Source organism: Cyprinus carpio, chromosome B22, assembly GCF_018340385.1.
Source record: "Cyprinus carpio isolate SPL01 chromosome B22, ASM1834038v1, whole genome shotgun sequence".
Classification (NCBI taxonomy): Eukaryota; Metazoa; Chordata; class Actinopteri; order Cypriniformes; family Cyprinidae; genus Cyprinus; species Cyprinus carpio.
The window spans coordinates 6,624,207-6,636,605 of record NC_056618.1 but is presented as its reverse complement, the minus strand read 5'-3'; positions in this window follow the sequence as shown (position 1 = coordinate 6,636,605).

The following is a 12,399-nucleotide window of genomic DNA, read 5'->3' as shown; positions in this document are numbered from 1 at the left end:
GCTATCAGTTGTATTATATTGATTTATAAAGCACATCTGGTGGGTTTCTGAGCAACAGCAGCTAAAACAGCATTAGCTCTATGAACTCAACAGAAATTAATGTTCACAGGAAACCTTAGGTTCTGAGAACAGAATATATTGCTGTGAAAACCGCACCTGAATATATACATGATACCCACCAGTGACATTAACGCCAAAGCTCTTAAACCTGCTGATGCTGAAGCTGCTGTTTCTGCTGCTGATCTGTAGTTTATAAAGTCCAGAGTCTGTGGTTCTGGTGTTTGTGATGGTCAGAGATCCAGTCTGATGATCCAGCTTCAGTCTGTCTCTGAATCTCTTATCAGCGTCTTCACACTGAACATCTGTACATATCTTACTGTTTTCTTCACTGATTTCAGCAATGAAAGTCTCATTAAAATACCACTTCATCACATCATTTGTTTTTTTTATTTCACCAGGATCTAAAGTGACAGATTCTCTCTCCTTCACTGACTTTCTTTTCATTTCAGCTCCTGGTGTTTCAGCACCTGAAACACAAACCAACAGCTGCTGGAGGATCTTTTGATGAAAATAATAATCAACTCCACAACATGAACAGTGAATATATGATGCACTTTCACAATCTCATGTCTGAAAATAAATATTTGTCCCTATTTTTTCTTGCTTTTTGTATACTTTTTTATAGCCTACTATCAAATCCTCTGCAGTTTGAATTCCCGGTGAACTAAGAATAAAACTAACAACTAAACAAAAATCCTACGGCATTCAATTTGTAGTTGAAGTTCCTAATTTCCCACCTTTCTCTTCATTAAATTATCTAAAAACACAAGGTAAGCTACAAATAATAAATAGCCTTGATTGTTAATCAGTGAATGAACTTACATGACTTTAACACAATGACTCACCAGTTACAGCAACAATAAAGCGTTTTCCACTCAGGCAGCTGTGGTTGAACCTTAGATAATAGTGTCCAGAGTCATTGGTTCTGATGTCTGTGATGATCAGAGATCCTGTCTTACGATCCAGCTTCAGTCTGTCTCTGAATCTCTCAGTCTCCTCATTACACTGAAATTCTGTACAGATATAACTGAGATCTCCAGTGATTACAGCAATGCGAATACCATTTAAAATACCATACTATCTTCTCTTGTTGGTTCATTTTAACATCAGTGTGTAGAGTGACTGAATCTTTCTCCATCACTGACACTGAGACTTGGTCTGTAGCAACACAAAGCCCAGCTGAAGAAGAAACGGTGGGTTTAGTATATTTATTTTACTGGCTTAATGAGCAACACATACATGAATAAATAGTATACAACAGGAAAGTGTTGTGAAAATGTTTGTCTACAGATCACAAAGATTGCGGCTAGAGAAATAAATCTTCACAATGACCTGATAAGTATACAACAGGTGTCTGAAGTCAGACTGAAATAAGGGCAGTCAAGATGGAAAGTTCTTATTGCTAGTAGTGGATTATGACTTTATGTTGAATGCTGAGAATGCATCATTGTAATGTGGGAGCACATCCATGTATACTCACCAAGTACTAAATTGACATAGAAGTACTTTACAAATGTGGTGCCACTGCTGCTACTGATCTGTAGTAGATAGAGTCCAGAGTCTCTGGTTCTGATGTTTGTGATGGTCAAAGATCCAGTCTGATGATCCAGCTTTAGTCTGTCTCTGAATCTCTCTGTACCATTGTTACACTGAACATCTGTACAAATATAACTGAGATCTCCAGTGATTTCAGCTATGAGAAGTGTCATTAAAATGCCATCTAATATCTTCTTGTTGGGTTTGTTTCAACATCAGTTTGTAGAGTGACTGAATCTCCCTCTGACACATATTTTGTAGCTCTACTAACAGTGTGATGACCTGAAGAAATGAGCAAATAATAAGCCAAATTAAATTATACAAAAGAAAAGTGATGTGAAAACAGGTAGAGAAATACAAACCCAATTCCAAAAAAGTTGGGACACTGTGCAAATTGTGAATAAAAACAGAATGCAATGATGTGGCAGTTTCAAATGTCAATATTTTATTCAGAATACAACATAGATGACATATCAAATGTTTAAACTGAGAAAATGTATAATTATAAGGGAAAAATAAGTTGATTTTAAATTTCATGGCATCAACACATCTCAAAAAAGTTGGGACAAGGCCATGTTTACCACTGTGTGGCATCCCCTCTTCCTTTTCTAACAGTCTGCAAATGTCTGGGGACTGAGGAGACAGGCTTCTAGTTGCTCAACTGTCTTAGGTCTTCTTTGTCACATCTTCCTCTTTATGATGCGCCAAATGTTTTATATGGGTGAAAGATCTGGACTGCAGGCTGGCCATTTCAGTGTCCGGATCCTTCTTCTACGCAGCCATGATGTTGTAATTGATGCAGTATGTGGTCTGGCATTGTCATGTTGGAAAATGCAAGGTCTTCCCTGAAAGAGACGATGTCTGGATGGGAGCATATGTTGTTCTAGAACTTGGATATACCTTTCAGAATTGATGGTGCCTTTCCAGATGTGTAAGCTGCCCATGCCACAAGCACTCATGCAACCCCATTCCATCAGAGATGGACAACTTGGGTTGTCCTTGTCCTCTTTAGTCCGGATGACATGGCATCCCTGTTTTCCAAAAAGAACTTCAAATTTTGATTCGTCTGACCACAGAACAGTTTTTCCACTTTGCCACTGTCCATTTTAAATGAGCCTTGGCCCAGAGAAAATGCCTGCGCTTCTGGATCATATTTAGGTATGGCTTATTTTTTGACCTATAGAGTTTTAGCCGGCAACGGCGAATGGCATGGTGGATTGTGTTCACCAACAATGTTTTCTGGAAGTATTCCTGAGCCCATGTTGTGATTTTACAGTAGCATTACTGTATGTGATGCAGTGCCGTCTAAGGGCTCGAAGATCACAGGCATCCAGTATGGTTTTCCGGCCTTGACCCTTACGCACAGAGATTATTCCAGATTCTCTGAATCTTTGGATGATATTATGCATTGTAGATGATGATAACTTCCAACTCTTTGCAATTTTTATCTGAGAAACTCCTTTCTGATATTGCTCCACTATTTTTCGCTGCAGCATTTGAGGAATTGGTGATCCTCTGCCCATCTTGACTTCTGAGAGACACTGCCACTCTGAGTGGCTCTTTTTATACCCAATTATGTTGCCAATTGACCTAATAAGTTGCAAATTGGTCCTCCAGCTGTTCCTTATATGTACATTTAACTTTTCTGGCCTCTTATTGCTACCTGTCCCAACTTTTTTGGAATTTGTAGCTCTCATTAAATCCAAAATGAGCCAATATTTGGCATGACATTTCAAAATGTCTCACTTTCAACATTTGATATGTTATCTATATTCTGTTGTGAATAAAATATAAATTTATGAGATTTGTAAATTATTCCATTCCTTTTTTACTCACAATTTGTACAGTGTCCCAACTTTTTTGGAATTGGGTTTGTATATCTGGATTCATAATGATTTAATAAGTATACAACAGTAGGTGGCTTCAGTCAGAGGAGGACTGAAATAAGGGCAGTCAAGATGGAGAGCTTGCACTGCTAGTGGTGGATCATGGCTTTATTTTGAATGACAAATGATATTGTAATTTGGGGGCACATCCATGCAATGCATGAGAGTGAATCTTTCTGCTTGCATGTGGATTCAGATCTCCAGTGATTTCAGTGATGAGAGTGTCATAATGTTGCATGCGGATTTCTTTTGCTCTCACACAAAACTGGACAAGCATAAAGATTCATCACTTAACACATGAATCTAACGTTGTTCAACACCTGAAACACAAATCAACAGCTGCTAGAGAATTCTTTACTGAAAACAAACTCCACAACATCAAAGAACTGTGAATGATGCTTCTTGATTTCCTCTTTTATTAATATTCCACTAATATTCCACTTTTTTTCATTAAATCCTCTGCAAATTGAATACCTGATAAACTTTAAAAAACACATTCTAAGGTAATTCATATGGTATGACAAGATCGGTCATCTCTATTAGGTTAAAACTCTTAAAACTTTTAGTTATATTACTAAATTTTGTAATTAAAAATGCACAATACACTTTCATAGTGTGTAAAATGTGTTTTGATCCACATACTGACCAAGATATGATCCATAGAGTGCATGGAGTTAATATACAGCTAAAAAGAAAACACTACCTCTGAATATCTCCGTAAAAAAGGGGGTACATTGATTAACAAGAAAAAAATTAAAAATGGCACGTCATGCCGAAAAGGTTGCCAACCCCTGCTCTTTTGGATTGTAATGAATTTTAATGATAAAAGGAAATGCCTGCTTGTTATAAATCTTCTCTTTTGTAATATTAGTGCTGTCAAATGATTAATCGCGATTAATCACATCCAAAATAAAAGTTTGTGTTAACATAATATGTGTTATTACTATGTATTTTTATTATGTATGCATAAATACACACACATACAGTGCATATTTTGAAAAAAAATTACATATATTTACATCTCAGACAGCAACCAGTGTTGGCCCAGATTCCGCTTCGCGTTGTGCCTAACAAGGCCCTCTGGCAAGCCAGCTAACGAGGGATTAGTGCCGCCTAGGACACAGCGCTCACACAGCAATCACCGGGGAGTGCATGGTGATCACTGACACCTGATCCCCATCAGCAGAACTGCTTTTAAGCAAAGGAAAAGAAGAGGAAGTTGAGTATCGACTCCAGACCTAGACTAACGCTGTGTTCTGGCTCTCTTTCAGATTCAGGTGTCTGAGGATCAGCACGTCATGCCGCACACATGGATACTTTTGCTGCACAACCAGGACTCCAGCACCAGAGCACCCCAGCACTGCACTACACAGTCTACTCTCTTCCACTGTTCAATAAACCACCCCTCTGGGGACTTTATTGCATTAGTGTCGTCTGTGTGATCACTCTCCCGCTACATTGGTGGAGAATGCATTCAAGAAGAGAGTGATCCCTTCCCCAAAAAAATTAATTTACAGTCAGTGTAAGTGTCCCCGCAGAGCCCCGCTCTCTCTCACTGCTCGGTGCACTTCTGGGGCTGGAAATGGAGAAGATTATTCACAGACTCATGGAAATAACGGTCCAATAGCAGCAGTTCTCGGAGAAGCTGGTGGCCTGGCAAGAGAGGACGGAACAGGTATTAACACACCTTTGAGGTCATCGTGACTAGAGAGGCGTGGGAGAAAGAGCGGTGGGCACAGGTGCTCGCTCCATTTCTGACGGGAGAAGCCCAGCGAGGGTATTATTCTCTCCACCATGAAGTGAGGATTATGATGCACTGAAGAAAGAAATCCTGGCCCGGGTGGGGCTGTCCCCAATGTGTGCCGCCCGGCACTTCCAGGCGTGGTCCTACGATGATCACCTCTCCATCCGAGCTCTTGACTCGCCTCGCCCACCTCTGGCTGTTACACGACGGCCCAGCAGCTGCCCAGGTTGCTGAGAGGGTGGTAATCAACTGCCTGCTTCAGGCACTGCCGTGTCACTACCGATGGCTCGTAAACATGCGCAACCACCTACAGCCTGATGGAACTGGTGGAACTGGCAAAGGCATCCTTTGCCCCCGATGCGGGAGAGAGAGCGGCGGCACTGCCCCGGGAAGACCAAACTGGACCGACGACCGGTGGAGGGCACCTCAAGGCCAGTAAACAGACCGGTGTCCCCTGCACCAGGGCAAACAGATGAACCCATGCCCACCGAGCCACCATCCAAACAGATGAACCCATGCCCACCGAGCCACCATCCACCGGGCAGTCCCGCAAGGTGACCCTGAGCGAACCATCTGCCTGGATGGGGAACTGTACGAGCTGTCCTAGACTCGGGCAGCTCGATCACTTTGGTCCAGCCCGGTGTACTGCGACCCCGACTCAGCGGAAAAGCTTTGATACCCATAACCTGTGTGCATGGAGACACCCACACAGCAGGTTACCATCTCAGCTAGCCCCGGGACATGGCAACTGGAGGTGGGGGTTGTTAAAGACCTCCTGGTACCTGTGCTTCTGGGGAGAGACTGGCCAGGTTTCGATCAGTTGATGGCCACGGCGATGCAACCAGTTCCCAAAGCCTGGGCAGAGAATTGCTGGACTCAGGTTCGTGTAATAGAGGAGGAGGTGCGCCAGCCTGTGTCTCACCCCATCCCTTACTTCGTAGTCAAGAACAGCCTGCTTTACTGTGTCGCCCAGTGGCAGGGGGAGGAAAAACTGCTCTTAGTGGTGCCAAGGGCCAAGACTGAGACTGTAATCGAGCTAGCGCACTCACACCCGATGTCAGGACACCTGGGCGTGGTTAACACCACACAGCGGATTCGAGACCGATTTCACTGGCCAGGATTGGAAGCTGAAGTGAAATGGTCTTGCCAGAGCTATCCAACCTGGCACCACACCTCCCCTCGTCATCCTCTGCCCAGCCCTCTTGTGGTGCTGCCCATCATTGAGGTGCCCTTCAGCCGCAGCGGTATGGACTTAGTAGGGCCGGTGCCAAAATCCGCCCGGGGCCATGAACACATTTTGGTGATACTGGACTATGCAACCCGGTACCCCGAAGCTGTGCCCCTCAGGAAGGCCCCGTCCCAAGCCATTGCCTGTGAGTTGTTCCTGCTATTCAGCCGAGTGGGAAAACAGCCTGGTGTCAAGAAAAGAAGAAAAGAAGCCACTTCTCTCCAAGAAAAATCAAGGACAGACTGAAATTCTGCAGGAAGTACAAGAATTGGACAGCAGAAAACTGGGGCAAAGTTATTTTCTCTGATGAAGCTCCCTTCTGACTTTTTGGGACATCTGGAAAATCTACTGTTCGGAGAAGAAAAGGTGAACACTACCTTGAGTCCTGTGATGTGCCAACAGTGAAGCATCCCAAGACCATCCATGTGTAGGGTTGCTTTTCAACCAAGGGAGTGGGCTCTCTCATAATTCTTCCCAAAAACACTGCCATGAATAAAGACTGGTATCAAAACGACCTGCAAGAGTGACTTGCAACAATCCAGAAGCAATTTGGTGATGATCTGTGCATTTTCCAGCATGATGGAGCACCATGTCACAAAGCAAGAGTGATAAAGAAGTGGCTCAAAGCTCATTACACTAAAATTTAGGATCCGTGGCCAGACAACTCCCCGGATCTCAGTCCCATAGAGAACCTGCGGTCAGTCCTCAAAAGGCGAGTGGATAAGCAGAAGCCCACAAATTGTGACCAACTCTGAGATCTAAAAAGGCAAGAATGGATCCCCATCAGTCAGGATTTGGTGCAGAAGATAATATTCAGCATGCCAGAGCCAATTGCAGAGGTTATGAAGAACAAGGGTCAACACTGTAAATATTGACTCATATTTTTTATTTTATTTAAAACTTTAAAACTTTTGATATGATTATCATTGTTTTTCAGTATACCATAGAAACATGTGGAAAAATAATCTATAAATACTGAAGCAGCAAACTTTGCAAAACACAAAAGTTATGTCCATGCCAAAACTTTTGGCCATGACTGTACATCATCATCATATAATGATGAATGTAATTTATAACTGCATCACATTTGACATTTGTTTTTATCATCAACCAAAAGATTGTAACAAATAAATGTTTTGCCATAAATGTTTCAACACAAGAACAATGACATGCTTAATTTTCATCATGTTTCCTTAGGCTTGCCAAACACTATAGAAATTTTAGGCCAGTTTTCACCCCTGAATGATCAGGGGGTGTGGCCCGATTCGAGGCTTGTCACAAATCAAAATATATTTTTTTTTTTGGTCATTACGATTATTTAAAGGCATAGTTCACCCAAAAATGAAAATTCTGTCATAAATTACTCACCCTCATGCCTTTCCAAAAAGATCATAACACAAATTAAGATATTTTTGATGAATTCCGAGAGCTCTCTGACCCTGCATAGACAGCAAGGATCTTAACACAATCAAGGTCCAGAAACGTATTAAGGACATCGTTAAAATAACCCACATGACATCAGTGGTTCAAACATAATGTTACAAATCTACAAGAATAATTTTTATGCGAAAAGAAAACAAAAATAATGAATTTATTCAACAGTTTGTCTCCTCTGCATCACTCTGGCAGCATTTTGGAGAGTATCACATATGTTAAACAACATATGTATGCGGATACGTTGTTTACGTTCAGGTCAAAGCGTAACAACATATCCGCGTACATGCATTGTATATGAGCCCATTCTCATGAAAATGCATATAAATATTATGCCAAATAAAAACAGAAAATCATGGTATTTTTAAGCAAAAATTGACTTTGGTGTGCATATGATACGAAATTTGTTGGCGTGCATATGATACGCATCTACCCCACAACCTTAATTCTACCCATTGCGTATCATATGCACACCAAATTACATTTTTGCGAATAAGCAGTATGCCAAATCGAAACATAAACTTGTGGTATTGATACGCACTTTCATGAGATCAGGTACATACATTGTTTACATATGTGATACTCTGATCAATGGAAGGCAAAGAGCTCTTGAAATTTATCAAAAATATTTAATCAAATTTGTGTTCGGAGGATGAACAAAGGTCTTACATGTTTAGAACTACATGAGGGTGAGTAATTAATGACAGAAATTTCATTTTTGAGTGAACTATCCCTTTAACTGCTTTGAAATTTACATGTTTGATATTTATGACTCTTGATTGAGCTGCCTCTGACATGACCCGCAATGGCCGATGAGAGCGAGCAGGCGTCACCTACCAGTTGTTGTGCTTCTATAGCAGAAACTTGGTAGCCACAAACATGCCACAAAAGCAGAGTACTGAGAAAGAACATCACCCATATTCTTTTGTATAGACCCTACAATCAACAAGGTGGTGGTCTTGTGGTCTAGCCGTATCGTCTATTGTGTGCGTTCAGAGGATTATAAGGTTTTATAAGGGATTATTAGCATCTGTGGTCTCCCATAGTTTTAAAATTGATTAAGAGTTGAAAATAATCTAGTGTGTGGCCAGCCTTAAAGATTAATGCAAATTCTATTAAATAAACATGCGCATTTCCTCATCACTAATGCACACAGTTAAACTGGTTTGAGATTCCAAATGCTCTGTCTTGAAAGCAGGCAAGAATTTCGGCAAGGGGACTGAAATAAGTGCAGTTCTCACTTTGTTTAGTGGATGGGACACATATGAGATGAAATATGGTTATATTTAGTGAGTATCATTACTCATATACTCACCAGTGACAATAACAATGAAGCTGTTTATGCTGCTGATGCTGACACTGTTGTTTCCGCTGGTGATCTGTAGTTCATAAAGTCCAGAGTCTGTGGTTCTGGTGTTAATGATGGTCAGAGATCCAGTCTGATGATCGAGCTGTAGTCTGTCTCTGAATCTGTCATCATCATCTTTACACTGAACATCTGTGCAGATATAACTGAGATCTCCAGTGATTGCAGCTATGAAGTTTTTATTGAAATACCACATAAAATAGTCTTCATGGTTCATTTTAATACCAGTGTGCAGAGTGACTGAATTTCCCTCCTTCACCGACACTGTGTCTGAACCAGCAACGAAAAAACCTGAAGAAGAATAAACAGTTAATTAAAAGGCAAACAAAATTAGATTACACTTTATTTTAAGGTGTCCTTGTTGCAGTGTTATTATACATTGAAGTACGGACTCATATTCATTTATATTAAGTAATTATATTAACTTGCATGTAATTATGCATAATAAAGTGTTATTGCAATAGTAAGTACATGTAACGTGTAACAATATTATAGGCTATATATTTGTGCATTTATACAACAAAGTATTTCCTTAGACTCGTAATGAATTTTAACCATTATAAATATCATGGTATATAAGTATATTAATTTTACCACAATATTACATAAGCTGTATATAATGTTTTTATTTATTGTCCTACAGTTTGAATATACCACATAAACGTGTTAATCATTTAGCGGAAACTCTGATCCAAAGCAACTCTTTGAAAAAATAAATAAATACATAAAATTCTGTTAATATATGTCAGGATCCCAGTCTGTGTTCCCTGTCTTTGGTTTTCTGGACTCTTATTTTGAAATGTTCTTGTTCCCCATTGTTTCTGTGTTCCCTTGTTCCTTTGCCCATCTTGTTAGTTTATATAGTAATTGATTAGCTCCTCCCTCCTCGTTACATCATTATCCTCTCAGTATATAACTCAGTCTCACACCACCATTCACTGCTGAGTATTGTTTAGCCCATGTTGTCTCGTTTCCTACCTTGTCTTGTCTAGCATGATTACCCGGCTCTACAGCAAAAAATGGCCGCCAACCCATAGTCCACTCCTCGCAAGTGTGGTCCTGAACCCACTCCTCGCATGCGCCCTCTAGAGGGAGGTCGGGTCATGGCACTTCCTCCAGAAATGGCAGCCACAGCTAATCTTCCTTAGTCCAGTTAAGTCACGGTCAATCTTCCAAAGTCAAGTCACAGTTGACCTTCCAGATCCTCGTCACGTCTCAGCTGTTTGTCCAGAGTCAGGTCACTTCCTGTCAGCTGCACCTAGATCTTCGAGGTCAGTTCTTCAGTCTCCCAGACTGGCATCCAGTATGAATGATCCACCGCTGGTGGCAGCACGTGCAGCTGGTATCCCGAAACCCATTCACTCCTGTCATGGCTATGGAGGCCGTCCATGAACTCTCGTCCTGTCCTGTCCTGTCATGGCTATGGGAGCCGTCCATGAACTCTCGCCTTGTCCTGTCACGGCTATGGAGGCTGTTTTTGAACTCACTGCATGTCCTGTTATGGCCACGGAGGCCGTCCAGGAACTCACTGCCTGTCCTGTCACGGCTATGCAGGACGTATGTGAAACTTCGTCCTGCCCTGTCATGGCCATGAAAGCCGTCTATGAACTCTCATTCTGTCCTGTTATGGCTTTGGAGTCCATCTATGAACTCTCTGTGTTCCCTGCCTCAGTCTCTGAGACCATGAATGCATTGCCTGTGTTGTCTGTCTCTGCTTTCCCTAGGCCACGGTCTCTGCCATGGGTCCCGGACCATTCTGCTCTGCCCTGGTGGTCTTCTGTCCCATCTGCTCGGCTGTGGTGGTCCTCTGCTCCTCCCTGGTGGGCTCCAGTTCCGGCTGCTCCACCCTGGTAGGCTCCAGTTCCGCCTGCTCCGCCATGGTGTGCTCCAGTTCCATCTGCTCTGCCCTGGCAGACTCCAGTTCCATCTGCTCCGCCCTGGTGGGCTCCAGGTCCGCCTGCTCCGCCCTGGTGGGCTCCAGTTCCGTCTGCTCCGGCCTGGTGGACTCCTGTTCCATCGGCTCCATCGGCTCCACAATCTGCTTCCGCAGGTCCCCCAAGGTCTGGAATCGGTCCTTCTCCACAATCTTCCTCAGGGTCCGGTCACCTCTTCTCGTTGTGCAGCGTTTTTTGCCACACTTTTTCCTTCCCACAGACTTCCCACTGAGGTGCCTTGATACAGCACTCTGGGAACAGCCTATTCGTTCAGAAATTTCTTTCTGTGTCTTACCCTATCGCTTGAGGGTGTCAATGATGGCCTTCTGGACAGCAGTCAGGTCGGCAGTCTTACCCATGATTGTGGTTTTGAGTAATGAACCAGGCTGGGAGTTTTTAAAAGCCTCAGGAATCTTTTGCAGGTGTTTAGAGTTAATTAGTTGAGTCAGATGATTAGGTTAATAGCTCGTTTAGAGAACCTTTTCATGAATTTTGGGTTTTTGGGTTTTCATGAGCTGTATGCCAAAATCATCAGTATTAAAACAATAAAAGACCTGAAATATTTCAGTTGGTGTGCAATGAATCTAAAATATATGAAAGTTTAATTTTTATCATTACATTATGGAAAATAATGAACTTTTTCACAATATGCTAATTTTTTGAGAAGGACCTGTATATATATATATATATATATATATATATATATATATATACACACACGTATTAATTTGCTGGTGGTTATGTGTATATAATGCTTCTGTGAAATTTCTTTGCCATGTTCTTCTGGGACCTGTGGGTTTCTGTCACTTCTAAGGTAGGTCCTCTGAAGCACCCCCCTTGGCTGGATTCAGAAACCGGGTGCTCGACTTGCAGTGTTACTTCACTCGTCGATATTATGTCCAGCCGGTTTGATAGCCTTGTTCCGGCTTCATGCTGCCTGGATCATGCAGCCAGGTCATAGGCTTCTGTGGGAGAAGAAGCTGCTTCTGCACCATCTTCTTGATCATCAGGCCCCCGGCACAGCACTGCAAAAATTTCCTGGATGCCCGGCTAGGTTGCCCTGATGGGCTTCCTGGATATTCCTTCTTCCTGACGCATCAAGCAGGAAGTATAGGGCGCATTTGCGAGAATCTCACGTTGAACACTTTGCACACTTTCTAAAATCCACGTAAGTGGTAAGTGTGCACGCTAGCACTTTGCGCACTTTCTAA